Source organism: Capricornis sumatraensis, chromosome 9 (genome assembly GCF_032405125.1).
Source record: "Capricornis sumatraensis isolate serow.1 chromosome 9, serow.2, whole genome shotgun sequence".
NCBI classification, from domain to species: domain Eukaryota; kingdom Metazoa; phylum Chordata; class Mammalia; order Artiodactyla; family Bovidae; genus Capricornis; species Capricornis sumatraensis.
In genome coordinates, this window is record NC_091077.1 from 102,933,581 (window position 1) to 102,953,056 (window position 19,476).

The window sequence follows — 19,476 nt, forward strand, 5'->3', positions numbered from 1 at the left end:
GAAAAGACCCTGATGCTGGGAGGGATTGAGGCAGGAGAAGGGGACGACCCAGGATGAGCTGGCTGGATGGCATCCCTGACCCGATGGACGTGAGTTTGAATGAACTCTGGGAGTTGGTGATGGACAGGGAAACCTGGCGTGCTGTGATTCAATGTGTCGCAAAGAGTTGGACACGACTGAGAGACTGAACTGAACAGCCCCTACCATTTTAGTTTCGGGTTTAGAGCACAGAGAGACAAAATATGCATTCTCACTCGGCAACGATGACTCTCATTCAGTTCTAAACTAGAGTTGCCTCTACGTTTTCAACATCATTAGAGGCGAAGAATAGCACAGGGCAGAAAGAGAGAGGAAGAAAAGCAGGAAAGAAAAATAAAGAGAAGAGAAAGAAGTAGAACCGGCGTTGAAGAAGGAGGCAGTGTTGAAGAAGGAGGCAGTGTTAAAGAACGAAACTGGAAAAATTAATCTCCTTGCTGTGCTACCGTCACTCTTTTATAACTGTCATCATGTTCCCAAAATAGCACTTTCTTATGTGACCCCTCTGCGTATTTCAGTACACTCGATGCATTGGTCCTAATCTGGCTATTTGCACCTTTACTGCTATGCTTCCATATTAATAATTTGCTGTAGTAAAGCAGCCTTTATGCTTTCTTCCTTACTTTCTTCTTCTCTACTTTAAAAGAAGAAGTTACCTCCTTCCCCTAGGGTGAAATTAGAGAAGTGCCATGACTGAGGTAGAGAGTAACTCCAAGATGAGTAAGATTATCACTATTCTCAAAGTTTACAGATTTACAGAAACTAAATTATAAATATAGGGAGTCAACGTTACTGAAAGGTAGCATTGATTCAGCTACAACAGAGATACAATAAGTTGAGGGGATTAAAAGAAAGCCCACTTACTTCCACAGAATTACAGGGGAAATAATTATGATGGTCAGGTTTAAGATAAAGCCAGGGTTCCGCTCATGAAATGAAGAATTCTTCCCCAGTCCTGATAGATGATGATTAATGTTGTGGTGCTTTTTTTTTTTTTTTTTGGAAAAAAATCACATTACAACGTTAAGTGTTTAGAGCAGTCTTATCAGAAGTGGCGGCTTTTTAGATACAGAAGGACAGTATAACTTATCATCTGAACTGGGGCATTTTTCAGAGTAAAAAGAACATCATTGACAGTGGGACTGCAACTAGATGGTCATCCTAGTTAGACAGCCGATATCATTTTCCTGTCTTTGAACAGTTTATATCACCTGGTAACAATTTGAAGAAAGGGAAAAAAAAATAGCTAAATGGATCCTGAAGATAAGTTTTTAAACATAAAACATCCATTAAATATAAACTAAGAGGATGCCTAAAGCCTATTCAATTAAAAGACTTAACCCTTTCAATTTAAGCAGAAAAAACATGAAAAACTAAAAATACCTACCACAAGGTAAATACAATCTTTTTCTGAGAAATTTTTATAGTCTATGTGATAAATTTCAAAATCCTAATTTACCACTTACAGGCCATTTTAATTAGGGTAGAAATGTGTTCCCAGAGTACCTTAGACTTTAGATCCAGGCAAATAGTCACTTGTTATAGTATGATAAAAGTATATTATAAGAACCTTACTTTTTCATTGTAATACACTAAATCTCTGCACAGTTATGATTGTGAATTCCATAAAATAAAAACATAAGTTGTTTTGTCAAAAATCATTTTACTTTCCAAAAAAAAAAATTTAAAACAAATAGGTATTCAAAGAAGGAAGTATGTATATTCAAGTTTTCTCGCATAGTGACATATTACCAATTAATCATGATCTTTAGATATTATTAAAATACAGCATCTGAGTGAAAGTCACATAAAATGAAAGCAGTTATAATATCATTGCCCTTCATATGTTGGAAAATATTTTTTCTAGAAACTTAAAAAACTTGGTTAGGTTTATATCTGTTTCCCTATGCAAAAATAAATGAAAAATTCTAGTAACTATTTAATAAATAAATCAAGTTCACACATAAATATGAGTATAAGACATTTCCCAAACTTTGCTACCAATTGGTGTTATTGTTCCTCATTTCCCTCCCTAAAACCATATAATTTCAATGATGGAGTATATAACCTGGGCATTAGGACTTTGAAACTACCCAGGTTATTAAAATATATATTAAAGATTGAGAACTATTGTGCTCTATCAGTAAAAGTAAATTTTCTATATCCTATTCCACTGTCCATTTAGCTAAATATTGAAAAATCATGTTTTGGAACAAATATCAGCAGTCAGAGTTTGTCCACTGACTTTGCTTTCTCTTGTTCTACTAAATCTGACATTTAGAGATAGAGTGTTATATATTGTTACTTCTTTGTCATATATTTTTTTCCTTGTTTTATCTTGGCTAACAATTTCAGCTAATGTTGATGGATATTCAGATTTCTAATCTCTAATCCTGACATTCTCTTTGACATGCCAAATGTTACCTACAAACACAGACCCTTTAATCAACCAACCAATTTGCCTGGCATCCGTCACTTTATATCTGTCATCATTGTAGTTCTCAATTCTTTCTCACTTTCTCCTTCATGAAATTTCCATTAAAATCGTGGCCTTCAATCTATCTGGGGACTAACAGATAGAAAGTGCAATACTGCTTTCGATAAAATTTTCAGAAGCTTCATTTATTTTGTTATTCCCAAACTTAACAGTTCTACATGAAAAGATAGAAACACTTTCATACATGTTAGTTATATACTTTTATTGAGACATATCCTCAGAACTTTCTAAAAGTTAATACATAGAGAGAGAGTTTTAGTCAAAATGATCAAGCTTTTCTTTTAGTCAAAATGATCAAGCTTTTCAGTAACCAAGGATGTTTTTCATCTTACCAACGTATTTTTGCTCCAAAATGTCTCTGTCTTCAAATAGTAACTTGCCATGTTTTAATAGTTTTATTTACTTATTTATTTTTGGCTGTGCTGGGTCTTCATGGCTGTGTGAGCTTTTCTCTAGCTGAGGCAAGCGGGGGCCACCCTCCACTTGCTTCCCGCTGTAGCGGCCTCCCCACCGTGGAGCAGGGGCTCTAGGCAAGGCGGGTCCAACAGTTGTGGCCGTGGGCCCAGTTACTCTGCTGCACGCGGAATCCCCCGGACCGGGGATGGAATCCACGCCTCCAGAGTTGGCAGGCGGACTCTTCACCGCTGAGTCACCAGGGAAGCCCTGAAATTTTTATATTTGCTACTCGAACTTCCTTCTCCTACTGCATACGTACAGCAGTGTATCACTACAAGAAGACGGTTCAGTTAAGTTCAGTCGCTCAGTCGTGTCCGACTCTTTGTGACCCCGTGAATCGCAGCACGCCAGGCCTCCCTGTCCATCACCAACTCCCGGAGTTCACCCAGACTCACGTCCATTGAGTCAGTGATACCATCCAGCCATCTCATCCTGGGTCGTCCCCTTCTCCTCCTGCCCCCAGTCCCTCCCAGTATCAGAGTCTTTTCCAGTGAGTCAACTCTTCGCATGAGGTGGCCAAAGTACTGGAGTTTCAGCTTCAGCATCATTCCCTCCAAAGAAATCCCAGGGTTGATCTCCTTCAGAATGGACTGGTTGGATCTCCTTGCAGTCCAAGGGACTCTCAAGAGACTTCTCCAACACCACAGTTTACTTCCACATAGATGAGCCCTTACTTGAGAGATGTTAATCTAACCCAATGCATCTTAACGTATCCCAAAAAACAGAGATGGACTGTCACTCAGACTAATGTTAGTATAGAAGGGTTCTCTCTCCCCAGACCCAGATTGCAGAGTTCTTGTATTCCAAAGAATATGTATTCAGTTATGGGTGGGATTGCATATATGTAAAGCATAAAGGTATGAGCTAAGTTATGAGCTTAATTTACTCACTTTTTTATTCATATATATCATGAACCCAATACATGAAACAGAAAATAAAGCAAAAGACAATTTACTAGGTAATTTCGTGGGAGCAAATTAAAGTGTAATGGCAACCATGTAAATTTATTTTAATTGTAAGTTTTGCATCAACTCTCATTACCATTTGTAATATAGCAATCCCCTTAAAACTTTACCTAACCTTGTTATGATTCTCTGGAATATATATTAGTTTATCTTTAAAAGATATTTTATCTTCTGAGTTTTAAAACAAGTATGAAATAGAACCTACTTTTCTCTGGTCTTCCTAAAAATTTAGCCTTCTCTTCTATTAAGTGATTAAAAATAGTTTTAAATAACAAAGTGACCCAAATAATTCATCTTTCTACATGCCAAGGTTCTTTAAAGCTAAATTGCTTTTAGTAACAGTTGATTTCAATTACAAACTAACTTTGATTTGTTGCTGTTATTGTCTATGGCATTTGACAGGAATGAATAACTGGTCTATAAATTCTAGTCTCAAATCTGCATCTGGCAAATCGTTAGACATTATCTTTAAGAGATTCAAGAAAACCTAAAAAGAAACAAAAATAATTCTTCCATGAAATCATTCTTAATTCCAAAGGCATAGTTCAGAAACAAATTATCTTTTTGATATTTTAATTTTAACTAAGAAGTGATTAAAGTAAAAACATATTCATTTTTTGTCCTTTTAGGACTAAAATAGAGTTCCATTTTTAAAAATTGTAAGGCTAAAGCATTTTGCACAATTAATAGTTTAGTCATTTATACCTTATATCTTTTCACCACACAAATTGTCACCAGTTGACCTTTTTACCTTCTCATTAAGAAAAAAAGAAAAGGCAAAATGCAGCCTCGCAGTCTGTGTTGGAATAAAAGTGGTTGAATTCTAAGTTATATCTTTAGGTTGGAAATAGAAACTACCATGTAGGGATTGTTCAGGGAAGCTCACAGGACTATTTTTATTTCTTTAGACTTATCTATGTGATTATCTTCACAGGTTTAGAATCCCTTTAAGGTCAACAAACTTGGTTATAGAGGACAGTTCATGTGGATATATGCAATAATACTAAAACCTACAATGTAGGCCAACCATTGCCATATACTGGTGGGGCATACAAGAAAATTAAATCAGCATCAACAATTTCATATGCCTATGTTTAGTAAATGCATTTTTCTTGCTATCTGAGATTTAGAGATTTTTCAAGAACTTCAGCTTCAACTGTCATGCCCCCTCTTCAGTAAATCCTTCCCATGGTGAATTCTTAGATTTGCCTGTACATGGAAGTATCTTAATTCTATACCCTTATAACTTAGTAAATAATTCTGTGCCTCAACATTATATTCTCTTCACTCTTACTTTCTTGGTGCAAATCACAGGGGATTATAAGTTATTGACCATAAAGTTCATCCAATCTCTCCTTTTAGGATTACATTAGCTTGAACGGCTTTAGTTTTCTTTCTATATGTCCTAGATAATCAAGGTCTCTTAGCTAAGAAGAACCATAAAAAAGAACCATTAAATTTAGAACAGGAGAACACTACTTTCTATGTTCCTACATTTGTGATGCTAAGCTGTAATAAATCAGCCGGCATATCGATTGCTCTCATTATATTTCATGGTGTCCAGCCTTCACAGAGTGAGCCTCCAGCCCCACCGGTCAGTCCTTTCAAGAGCTGCTTCTCATCCCTTTCTGAGTCTTCAAAGAAAATTACTAGACTGGAGTAACTGAAGGATGATTACCATGCCCTGGCCTTTTTGTATCTTCAATACACAGGAATGCTTGCCTATACTATATGAATGTAAGAGTTTTCCAAAATTAAGATCTCTTTCCAATTTTCCAAGTCTTCATTTCTTCTTCAAGTATGGTCAATCTTAACAGATGAAAAGTCAGACTTTTCAAGGGCAATTACCAACAATAATCGGGTACTACTTTTTTCTGGCAATGCCTTAAGTATTTTGATATTATTTAAGGCTCACAATATTTCTCACGAAACAGAGCCTATTATTCACTTTTACACTTGAGAAAGATAACTGAACTTTTAAGTAGTGTTCCCATGTTTATACAGCTAGAATCGGGCCTGATGGCATGTCTCTGACATCAGATATGAAGGTGATAAAGTTCTAAATCTTAATCAAGAAAATGTCTCCACCTCCTGGACACTCTCTTACAAATTATTTTTCTTATATCGTGAAAATTTCATTTCAAATTTAAGATTATTTTGCAACCCCGATGTAGTGAAAATGTGATTTTCACATATGGCATGTTATTCAATCTTAATTGTGTACATTATGGAGTAGGGATTTGTTTTTCTTTTCCAAATAGATAATTGACTAAGCACCATTTTTTGACTAGCTCACTAATACAGAATGCTAAATCTCACTCAATTAAAGCCTTTCATATTTATATGGATCTGTATGTTCTCTACTCTGTTTAATTTATTAATTTGTATATTCATATCTTAACACCCTGCCATTATAATTATTAAGCTTTAAAATATTTATTTATATGTGGTAGAATGTATTCCCTCATATTGTTAGACCTCTTCAACATTTATTGGCAATTAATTATTCCAAAAGTAATTATTGCATTGAAACTTAGCCAACTCATATGGGACATCTTCTAGCACTAGGGATCAGAGGAACATTATTTTTTCTGTTTAGAAACTACAAAAATCTCATGGATTTCAAGATTCAAATTAAACTTAAATCATCAAAGATTCAAGTTTAATTTATTCTTATTAAATCACCGCATTTTAGACATGAAGGACTTTTAAGGATCATTTGATTGAACTCATTTTTTTTTAAATCTGAGAATACTGAGACCTGGAGAGGTAAAATAATTTGCAAAATACCACACATTGAGTGGCACAGAATATATGAAAATTATATCTCTTATGTAAGTAAAATAAAAAATATTCTAATTCTCAGAGTGTTTAAGCTAGCTTTGATTTTTCCTGATTCCAGAATTTATCAACCAAAGTCAGTGATAATTTAAGGTATAATCACAAGATGACATTGGTTAGCTAGTAAGTCAGAAACGTACCATTGAAATAGGTTATCATGTATTTGAATATTTGATTTTGAGTAGTTTAGTATGAATTGAAGATCATAGGAGGGAAACACAGTAGGAATCCCTCACCTAGCAAAGGAGGACTAGCTATTTCTAGACCAGTATTTTCTGTGTGCTCTTCTGGTTTTGTCTTTGCTTTTGTTTATAGCACGGACTGATATTGTCAGTCAATAAGAAAAATTATATTTGGATAAATGAACAAAGAACACATCAAACAGAAAACATAAAGAGCTAAAATACAATGTGAACTTGAGGGGCCAAATGTACTACAGGGAAGAAAAGGAGAGAAAGGTAAAATAACATTTTAAGTCACACTTCTTGGCATCTGCTGAGTCCAAGGGAGCAGTTGAAAGACTACAGCCAAGCAGAAAGTGGCTGCTCAGGAACTTTAATTAGAGCAGAGTTTCTGACATTCTTAACAGGCCAGGATGTAAATTTTCAAATTTATGGCCCTGCATGAAGGAGGAACATTGGTACAAAGCCCAGGATTTCACAAGTAATCCCTAAAGTGCTGTACTCTGTAAGGATGAATTTGAATTAGATAACTCTTCTCCAAGACTGATGCTCAGCTTCAAATCAGCTCAACCTCTGATCAAATGAAGGCAAACTGTCTCTGCTTGGCCAGAGGAAAAGTAAATTGTTCCTAAAGTAAGACAACACTAAAACCAGCTCTTCAAGTTCTCATGTAGGCTGGAGGAGCTCAAATACAAACCACCAAATGTATAAACAGAAAAATAATGACTCACAGAATGGATAATAGAGATATTAGAAATAGACTCACAGGAGATTCATAGGTGTTATTAGATTCGGATATGACTAATGCCTTAAAAAAATTGAGTAATAACATGGAGAATTTTATCAGACAATGGAGAACCATAAAAATAATCCTAAACAAAATTATAACAACAGTGTAAGTAATCAATGTATCATCTTAACAGCAAAATAAATATAGCGTAATGAAAGATTAGTTAATTAGAAAGCTGAATAAAAATATTCAGACTGAAACATGGAGAGAAAAAAGAGGAAATCACTCAGAAATTCCAGAAGTAAACATAAGATTCAGTGAAAACATCTAACTTTTTTAAAAGTTATGCCCCAGAAGGAAAGGAAAGAACAAAACAGTGCTGATACTTCAAGAACTTGATGTTGTTTAGTCACTAAGTCATGTCTGACTCTTTTGTGACCCCATGGACTGTAGCCCACGAGGCTCCTCTGCCCATGAGATTTCCCAGGCAAGAATACTGGAGTGGGTTACCATTTCTTCCCCAGAGGATCTTCCTGACCCAGAGATCAAACTCACATCTCCTGCATTGGAGTGTGGATTCTTTACCACTGAGCAACTTGGGAAGCCCCACTTCAAGAAACAGAGATGGATGATTTTCTAAAACTGATACACATAACTCTAGCAACAGATTTAAGAAACATTACAATTCCAAGCAGTATGGATTCAAAAGGAACATGATAACCATTGATGGTCAATTTGCTTAAAAGTAAAATCTAAAAAATTCTGTAAGAACCAGAAAAAATTAAAAGACATGACAACTTGAAACAGGACACATTAATGCCAACTTGACTCTTCAATGCAGTTAATAGAAATTAGAGAAAAGTGGAATGAAATATAATAGGATAAAAGATATGGCTGCTAGTCAAAAGTTCTTTTTCTAGTGAAAATTTCTTTCAGTGATGAAAATACAACAGTTTAGAATAAACAAGTAAAGAAAAAGAGAATAGCTATCCAAAGATCCACAGTAAATGACTTCCACATGTAGGAGAAAAATGATCTGATGAAAACATGGAGATATAGGAAGAAAAAGTGGTGACTTAATTTTTTTAATAATAACTTTTAATGAATGGTGAATTTATAAAGTAAAAAATTTCTTATGGAATTCATAAATTTATAACAAGTAGAGGATAAAGTGAAAAAGGGAGTGAAATGGAAGAAATATAATTTAGGACTGCAAGGAGATCCAACCAGTCCATTCTGAAGGAGATCAACCCTGGGATTTCTTTGGAAGGAATGATGCTGAAGCTGAAACTCCAGTACTTTGGCCACCTCATGCGAAGAGTTGACTCATTGGAAAAGACTCTGATGATGGGAGGGATTGGGGGCAGGAGGAGAAGGGGACGACAGAGGATGAGTTGGCTGGATGGCATCACTGACTCGATGGACGTGAGTCTGAGTGGACTCCGGGAGTTGGTGATGAACAGGGAGGCCTGGCGTGCTGCGATTCATGGGGTCGCAAAGAGTCAGACATGACTGAGCAACTGAACTGAACTGAACTGATACTTGTATTATTATAATATACAACAAATCCTCAGTTTTTATATTATATCTAATATTATAATATCAATACTTATGTATCTCTATGAATGACAAAATGAAAAAAAAAAACAGGAAAATCTATGATGAGATATGCTAATAAACCTCTGTTAGTAACTTAAAAGTATTGCAAGGAAGTTGAATATTAATTTCACATGATTAACAAAAGGGGATAGTAGAAAAAGAGAGCGTCTCAAAAAAGAATAAAAAATTGAAGAGGCCTTTTATTTGGGAAATGCATTTATAGTATTTTTGAACTCTGCCTAGGTTGTTCTTGGAAATTGGGGTTACAGAGTAAGAAATTGATTTAGTCCTTTAAATTCTATGGACTAGCACAAATTCACTGAAAAGATCTTTCTCCATACTTGGCCCTGAAACACTAAAGAGCAAGTCCATGTGATTTTGCCCATCAGCAAACATCCCGTTAAAATAACACCTTCTACCCCTTGAAAGTATACTCTCTTCCTGAAAGCAGTTTGCTTAATTTCCCAGTTGGCTTTGAATGAGCGCGTAGTAGCTCTATTCCTATGCTCCTCTACAAGTGTAAAAGGAAATGCAGAGGACTCTGAAAACTGTTTTTAAATACAGATTCACTACTTCAGCAGTCTTTGGATTTCCCTCCTGTATAAGTTGCAACTAGCTGATAGGCTAAGGTTTGCAACTCTTGTTTCATATACTGCTTTTTCAACCTGAGCCATGTTGAATTTAATCACTCTCTTTGCAAATTGGTGTATTTATCTTGTTGAAGTCCCTTTAAGCTTTAACTCAAAATTTTATACACTTAGAAAAATTTCATTTAATAACCATTTATATGCATATATGTGTAAAAGGAGTATAATTTGTGGAGCATGAGCTAATTCATTTTATGCTTAATAATGCCTAATTCAAAAATCATTTCAAAACGTTTAGACAGGAGACATCATTACCTGATTAAGGCCATAGCAATCCTTGTATACTGTAAAGAATACTAATTTTGATGGCTACTTCATCTCCAAAAGTGAATGTGAATTAGCAGAAATCAAATGTCACCTCGCCTGTACCAAAAGATAGAAAAGAAGAAGACCGTGAGAACGATGTTCAGCTTTAAGAAACAAAAGTCTAAGAGACATGCTCTGCATCAGGTGTGGTGGGATAAAGCAGTGACTTTCTATCATGCATATAGCAACAGCAAACATTGCACCACATGCTAAAGAAACTAGCAAACAGTCACCCCCACCCACATCCCCAAACACTCGGGAAGAGCTCTGGAGGAAGAACAAAACAGGTTCATTTTGGAGGTGATAGCATGGGGTAAGATTTTTATAGCTTTAGCTTCATGGCAGTAGAAGACATACCATCTTTCTGGCCTGAAGAAATATATTGAAAAGGAACTCAGCCAAAAACCATGGCAGCTATAAAATCAGAAGACAGGGGCATCACTGAAAAGAGAGAGGCTGATAAAGGAAATCTCAAATTCTATGTATAAATTTTACCCCAGCTTTTCAAACCCATGAATCACTTGTGTACCGAAACAGAATGGACCTAAGTGAAAAGAAAGCTGAGGGCCGAAGAATTGATTCTTTTGAACTGTGGTGTTGGAGAAGACTCTTGAGAGTCCCTTGGACTGCAAGGAGATCCAACCAGTCCATTCTGAAGGAGATCAGCCCTGGGTTTTCTTTGGAAGGAATGATGCTAAAGCTGAAACTCCAGTACTTTGGCCACCTCATGCAAAGAGTTGACTCATTGGAAAAGACTCTGATGCTGGGCGGGATTGGGGGCAGGAGGAGAAGGGGACGACCGAGGATGAGATGGCTGGATGGCATCACTGACTTGATGAATGTGAGTCTGAGTGAACTCCGGGAGCTGGTGATGGACAGGGAGGCCTGGCGTGCTGCGATTCATGGGGTCGCAAAGAGTCGGACATGACTGAGCAATTGAACTGAACTGAACTGAACTGAAAAGAACTGAACTGAGGTCAGAGTTGATTCCTATTGCAGTTATGACCAAGTTGGCAATTTGCATCAAACTAAGTTGTTTCCTAAAATGCAATTAACAGGGACCAAGACTCAACGAATCTTGTAAAGAAAAAAATATACTCATAATGAATGTAAAGACAGAGATATAGGAAATGTGCTTTTTAAAATGGAGAGTCTAGAAATGAAAAATACAAAATCCTAAATAAAAATTGTCTGCTGCTGCTAAGTCACTTCAGTCGTGTCCAATTCTGTGCGACCCCATAGAGGGCAGCCCACCAGGCTCCCCTGTCCCTGGGATTCTCCAGGCAAGAACACTGGAGTGGGTTGCCATTTCCTTCTCCAAAAAATTGTCTAGAATAACTTAATAATGTAATGAAGGTAATGGGAAAAATTATAAATTTGATTTAGATCATTAAAAGTTATCAGTCAGAGAATTAACAGGGAAAAAGATGGATAAAATAAGCAGAGTTTCAAGGACTGTGCAACAGTAACAAAAGTCTAACATACGTTAGCATAGATATCAATATTGAGGTAAATAAATATTTGACAAAATGATGGCTAAATACTACTGAAATTTGTTGAAAGATGTGTTTTATACAGTCAAGAAACTTTGCAAAGCCAAACAGGATAAATGCAAACATATTCACACCTAGGTACATCAAAGTTAAAGTACTGAAAAAACAAACGTATAGAGAAACTCAGCTTTGAAATAAACCACAGAAAAACAACAATATTGTGTACATCACATAAGTAGAAAATCCAAAGGAATCTACAAAACAACCTCATGAATAAGTGAATATTGAAAACCACTGAATACACGCTTGATCTATAAAACCCAGAGTAGCAAAAGTTGAAAAAAGAAATTTCCAAGAATTCTATTTACAACTGTGTCAAAAATACATTTTTAGGAAAAAAATGTGAATAGATGGTATGGTAAACCATAAAGCATTGCTGTACCTTATCAGAAAATAGAAATAAATGGAAAAATATATTCCTGGATTGGAAAATTGAATATCAGATGTCAATTACACCTAAACTGACTTGTAGGTTTGCATATAACAACTGTCAAAATGACACTAGTTTTAAAAAAATCTATTTTAAAACTTATATGGACAGTCACACAAACAGTAGTCAAAGAAATTTTAAAAAGAAAAAAATATTGGTACTCAGGTTACTTGATTTTATGAGCTACTAGTAAAAGCCTTAATCAAGACAGTGTGCCTGGTGCAAGCCTATGCATATAAATCATTTGAAAATAATAGATTATCTAGAACTATAGCTGCTGTAAATATATATATATATATATATATATTTGATTTTTCAAAGATGTCAAGAAAATTCATTGATGAAAAGGAATTCTACATCAAATTTTGTGAGAAGCACTGGATGTCTGTATAGAAAATTTTAACATATACTCCTAACTGAAAAGAAAATGGACCCTAGGCTTAAATATAGAGGCTAAAATTATTAACCTTACAGAAGGAAACATAAGACAGAGTGTGCGTGACCTTTGGATTGGCAAGTATAAAAACACGTAACCCACAGTAAATGCACAATAAAGGGAGAAAATCGATAATTTAGACTTCATCAGGATGAAAAACCTGCTCAACAAAAGGCATCATCAAGAAAAAGAAAAGGTCAAATTACAGATGGAGAGGAAACACTCACTATTCATGTATTAGGCAAAAGACTCGTAACTGGACTATAAAGTATGTTCTTAAAACACAATAGGAAGACTAATAAGCCAGTTTTGAAAAGTCAACAAAACTCTTGAATGCCACTTACTAAAAGAAGATACATAAATGACCAATAGTCACATAAATAGCTGTTCCACGTCATTGGTCATCAGCTTATGGCCAGTTAGAACCATATGAAATAGTCCTTTATGGTCGTTCCTGAAAGTGCACCCCCCACCTACACACACACACACACACACACACAAATGCATGCAAGCTAAAATGTCTACATTTTTTTTAATCTAAATATCTTAAATATCACAGAGCTCTCTGAAGAAATCTGAAAAATTATTGGTTAAAATATGAAATATAATTGCCACTTTATGTATGTGTTTGTGTGGCATATATGCCACTTTATGTAGGTAGCAGGTGTGTGTGTGTGTGTGTGTGTGTGTGTGTTTATGTATCTTCCACATACACTAGCTATCCAAGATTTTTAAAAGTGTATATGATCCCAAAGGCATATGTATTGATATTTACAGCAGTTTTAATTGCAACACCCCAAAGTTCTAAGCACTCCAAATGTTCATCAAAAGGGAAACAGAGAAGCAAAGCATGGTACGAGAGAGTACTAGCTGTCTAAGAAGAGTGGCTCGCTGATCCACGCCATCAAGATCACTGGCGAATGAAGCCCATACAGTGAGCACGTGCAGTATCTGTTTATATAAAAACTCTGGAGAATAGATCCTCCTCTGTAGTAACCGCGTATCGGAAGTCCAGAGTCTTGAGCAGATGGAGAATCCTGGCCAGAGTGCCCTTTTGGGAATGATGGTAACGCTCCAGACAGTGATGGTGGCTGTGAATTCATGGATGTCTATTTCTGTCAAAGTTCATGAAAGTGAACAGTTTAAATGGGTATGTTTTCTTGTATGCTAACTGTAAAATTAGATGTATTGGTATATCAATATCGGCATTGATACATGACTTAAAGGGGTGATGATAAAAAAAGAACACTGTCCTTGGACTGCTGATAGTTTAAGAGTGTGTGAGGCTTGAAGTCCCATCTTATATTTCATGGTGTGGTAATGACACATTTACAGAAGAAAATATGTTGTAGACTGCATGGACTTTGAAATCAAAGAGACCCATGTTTCGATTTTATTTAATAAGTTCTTCTTAGACTTTGTAAGCCTCAATTTCCACACCTATAAAATAGAGGTAGATGATACTACTACACTGTAGAATAATGTTAGTTCAAACAGACCTCAGTTTTAATCCTTGAACTACCACTAGAGCCTGTGCAAATGTCTTCATCTCTCTTTTTCTTGAAAATAAAAATGGCCATAACTCTGAGTCATAAAATTAGTCCAAGGATTTATTGAGCTGGCAAATGGAAAACAACTAATAAAATGTCTGGCACAATGCAAGGGCTCAATAAATGTTAGTTTTCCTCTTCCCTTTTCAGTAATACCAAGAGAGCTAAAATATTATATGAAACAGTTGGCAAGATATTAATGTTGGAAAGAGGTTTCTCATAGTGTAGACTAATGTATTTTCATATTTTCAAAGAATAACAGCTAAGGCTTCAATTGTTGAATCTCAAATTACTTTCCTAATTTACCTAAAGGTTTGAAGAGCGGACTTCAAAGGACACACATTCCCTACGATCAAATATTTAAGGAAAGGTTATCTGAAATACCTAAACCTTTGAAAATATCTCAAAGGGGAATTCCATTTCCAGCAATATGACAGAAAGATATCCTGAAGGGACTTCTTGCTATAATACCACTTGATCCTAGATAATTTACAGCAAATACACTTTTAAAGCACTGTTGTAAACAAAAGAAATGTCCAAGGACAAATAATAGTAAAAATAAGCCAGTGAGGTAAAAGTGACACTTGAAAACTAGTGCACACAGAGACAAGGCTGCATTCATGAAAAATGGCAATGCTGAGTCGGAAATGGAGCCACTCAGACCCGTGTTCTCCAGTAGACAGACTCAGCCTACTTCAGTAGGCTGACTCTGAAATGGTCCCATGGATCTATAAACATCCCGGAGAGTTAAAGTAGGTTCAACTGCTAGCTTTCCCTGGAAGAGAAACTTTAGATGCCCTCAAGAGTGAGTGAGTGAGTGAGCGTGCTCAGTCATGTCTGACTCTTTGCTACCATATGAACTGTGATGAGGCAGGCTCTTCTATCTTTGGAATTTTCCAGGCAGGAATAACTGGGGTGGGTTGCCATTTCCTACTCCAAGTGATCTTCCCAAGCCAGGGACTGAACCCACATCTCTTGTGTCTCCTGAATTGGCGGGCAGATTGTTTTCCACTGCACCATGTCACGAGAATGGCACCACAATTTGACTTTTAAAAAATCCAATAGAGAGTTTCAGCAAAGTTGACTCTGGCAAAACGACAGTAAAAAGAGGAAAACATTTCTCATGAAACTGACAAAAGTAGGGAGAGAAATATCACACAAAAATAACACTTGAAATCGAAAAGAGGACGTGCTAAAGAAACACCATGGATTAAAAAGTTATTGAGAGTCTTAAAAAACCTTGGTTCCAATCAAGAGTAAAAGGTTAGACTTAAATGGACAAGTACCCAAAAATAGGTAATTTCATAGCACTAAATCAAGGCTAAAGAGGAAACATAAATTATCTGTATTTACTATGTATATAGAATCTGCGATTTAAGGTTTCTAATGAAGAAGACACCAGGCCCAGATGGTTTTACTGGTGAGTTCAAGCAAAAGTTTAAGTAATTTATAATTACAACTTCCAGCAAGTTCTTAAACAAAATAAACGGTGGGGGAGATCCAATTTATTATTAAAAAGTCCTGTTCTCATAGTTAAACCTTGATGTCAAAATTAAATAAGAAATTTGAAGAGATACAAAAGTCGAAAACAAAATACTAGCAGCAAAATATAAAAAAATTAGGAGTATATCCTAGGAATTCAAGAGGGCTTTCACATTATATAATCCCTAAATACAATCCATCTCAGTAACAGGCTATAAAAGAAAGATCCATGCTATCACTTCAGAAGAGTCAGAAAAAGTACATGACGAAATTCATGACTAATCAGTGCATAATCACCTATCCAACTGGTAATGGGGAGAAGCTTAACTTTGCAAACTATCAAAACACTCAATAAATGCAATTTCCTCTGGCAAAATGCAAGAAGTAGTCCTTTCAGATCAGCAGCAAGACAAAGAAGACTATCGCAACAAGTTCTATATCAAGAAGTACTAGAAGTCTTAGATGGTGCAATAAAAAAGAACTTTGAGAGGAAAAAGAAACATTATTTGTGAATTATATGGATATAAATATATAAAGGCTCCCCATATATATATATATAGATACAAAAAAATTATCATTGAGTTGTGTAAGAACTTAGTGAAGTTGCAGATACTAGGATAAACAATGAAATGTACCTGCATTTATCAATAAAATAGTTAAGAAACATTTTAAAAACTATGTTTAACAAGAATAACAAAACTGTAAGTAATCAAAAGATGTGCAAGAACTTTGAAGATAAAATGTGGAATATACTGAAAGATATTAAAAGTTCTAAATAAATGAAGCAACATAATCTATCAAAGACAAGTACAGTCAACCCATAAGGATTAATCTATTAGTACATTTATAGCTAAACCAAATCTAATAATGATGAGACAATGAGCTATCCAAGTAGAAAATTTGAAATGTAATCCATACATCAACTATCCACAAAAATTTAATATGGACTAAATATTTCAGAGTGAAAAATGAAATATTTAACCTTTTCAAGAAATACAGGAGAATATTTTTAACCTTCATGTTAGGATACAGTTTATTTTATTGAAAAAATAATATAAATATGAACTATAAATGAAGATTAACAAAATTTAAGATCCATAATCATCAGTAGACACCATAAAGTGAGGTAAAAGATGCAAAATATATTATGGAGTGGTAGTTATCTTAAATTTCTAGACAAGTTTAAATGTATAAATTTAAATTCCTACAAGCTTTATCAGCCTTTTCACTATCATTCATTTAATTTTTCATACTGAGTTTGCATCTTGAGTTAAGATACTGAGTTCCTGTTTACTTTTCAGCATGCGATGCTCAGCTTATATCCAATCCAAAGATGTCTCTGGGCTAAAAGATACAACATTTGGCACGTGGATATCCGTACACAGAGTGCATTGCCAGCACCAGCAGCTTGCACAATCTGTGCTTGGAAATTTACATTGATCATAATTACTGTTCCACCTGTATTAAATAATGCTCTGCTATCCTTGGGAATTTCAAAAATGGTTTCTCAAAGTTGTCGCTGGTAACACAGTAAGCACATGTAAAGAGATGTGGAGCAATAAAGCTCTTTTCAACACAATTTCAGTGAAAATTTTATAACTTGTCCCTTGGTGAATTTTTAAAGAAATATTTGGTTCTTGAATTATTTCTGGTGCCCATAGTCAGTCAAGCACTTATTGGGCATCTCTTTTGCTTCCAATAATCAGGGTGTTGTGTATTAATATAACAGATATGAAAACCTGGTATGTGCTTTTGAATACCCCTTAATTGAAGAAAGGAAATAAGTACAAACTGCTTTTGTTTTTCTGAATAGAGATTAAATAATAACTTACCATAAGTTATAGGAAAGATTCAAATCATGGCAAATTTCTCATTAGATTTTCAGTGCTACATGTAAAGAGATATATTCCAAAATATTAGTAGTATTCTGGATGAAATTCAGTGCATATATTCTCATTAAAAATTAACATGTTGGTGAAAGTGAAGTTGCTCAGTTATGTCTGACTCTATGCGACACCATGGACTGCAACCCACAGGCTCCTCTGTCCATGAGATTTTCCTGGCATGCTTATTCTAAAAGATCAAAGATTTAGAACTTATGGTTGCCTAATGCCTATCTTTCCTCTGTCTTATCTATATTTTCTGGCTTTGAAGGAGGCCAGGAATAGGCAGATAATCCCTGGGTGGTACAGATCCCCTGGGGAAGGGCATGACAACCTAGTCCAGTATTCTGGTCTGGAAAATTCCATGGACAGAGGAGCCTGGCAGGTTACAGTCCAGGGGGGTCACAAAGAGTTGGACATGACTTAATTACTAAACCACCGTCAAGGGGAATAGCCGATAATAAGGAGAATATAAGAATGCAAAACTGAAAAGCAAGATAATGCAAAAAACAGAAAAACGAAATACAATAGAAATTATGAAATAATAAACACATAGTGTTAAGATGTGATAACAGAAGATGACAAGGCACTTTGAGGACTTTCAGTTCCTCGGTTTGCCATGTCCTCTGAAACCTGAGCATCTGTATTTACTGTTTCTACCTCCCGCAGCTCTCCTTTCTGGCTGAGCTTGCCCACTCTCTGCCCTTCTTAAAGTGAAAGTGAAAGTGAAGTCGTGTCCGACTCTTTGCGACCCCATGGACTGTAGCCTACAAGGCTTCTCCGTCCATGGGATTCTCCAGGCAAGAGTACTGGAGTGGGTTACCATTTCCTTCTCCAGGGGATCTTCCCTACCCAGGGATCGAACCTGGGTCTCCCGCATTGGAGGCAGACGCTTTACCCTCTGAGCCACCAGGGAAGCCCAAAATAAGCTCCTCATTCAAAGAATGTAAACATCTCTTCTGCTGTGATCATGTCACTGCCCACAGTCCCCACCAGCAATTCATAATGGATTTAATGCCCTCCGTTTTGTTGCCCACATCACTCTATATTAACCACTTCATATGCCATCATTCTGGAGAAGGAAATGGCACTCCACTCCAGCATTCTTGCCTGGGAAATCCCATGGACAGAGGAGCCTGCTGGGCTACAGTCCATGAGTTGCTAGAGTCATACATGATTTAGTGACTAAAATCACCAACTACTCCACCATTTATTAAGTAGTTTACAATTACATTGTAGTGTCTGTTTTCCCCAATATGCAGCGAGCTTCCTTAAAAAAGTGAGCAGTTGTTCTCTTGTGATCTCAATGCATGATCCATAATAGACATTCACCAAATGCTGATTGATTATATTTTTCCAAAGTCATGCATAAAATGATTTATATATATATATATATATCTTTTCTATGCTCTTTGCATAGGGGTTGCTATTAAAAGTAAATGGTGGATTTTGTTGATGGTTTTTATCTTTACAGTGCTTTGGGAGAAGAGTGGATGCTTCCATTATGAGTTACATCTCTAGAAAAAATGTTCAAGTCACACAGATTAATATCTAAATATAGTGATACCACTGAATCTCTATTGTAACAAATGCCTCATTCCCAACCTTTAAAAAAATGAGCAGAATGCATCATTTACTTATTTATATTATTAAATAACAGTCATACAAATGTATCTAGTTTCTAATAATACAAGGAATGTAGTTTCACCAAGGAAGGGGAAGAGATTTAGAGGACAGATTTTCTTTGAAGAAAGAACCTTTAAGGACCCAGCAGCAATTACTGGGCCAAGGGTTAGACAAAATACACAAATCAAGAGGCTAGGTGTTACTAATCATGTTTATCATTCCATGCTGTGTACAGCTTAGATTTCAATTTCTTTGCC

General features: G+C 35.7%; 1 non-coding gene across 1 annotated transcript; it reads right to left on the reverse strand.

Annotated features, from left to right (window-relative positions):
• Window positions 1–18,437: 18,437 nt before the first annotated feature.
• On the reverse strand, window positions 18,438–18,509 carry TRNAW-CCA (transfer RNA tryptophan (anticodon CCA)). The gene has a single exon. It is a non-coding gene; the product is annotated as a tRNA-Trp (tRNA).
• Between the last annotated feature and the right edge of the window lie 967 nt (window positions 18,510–19,476).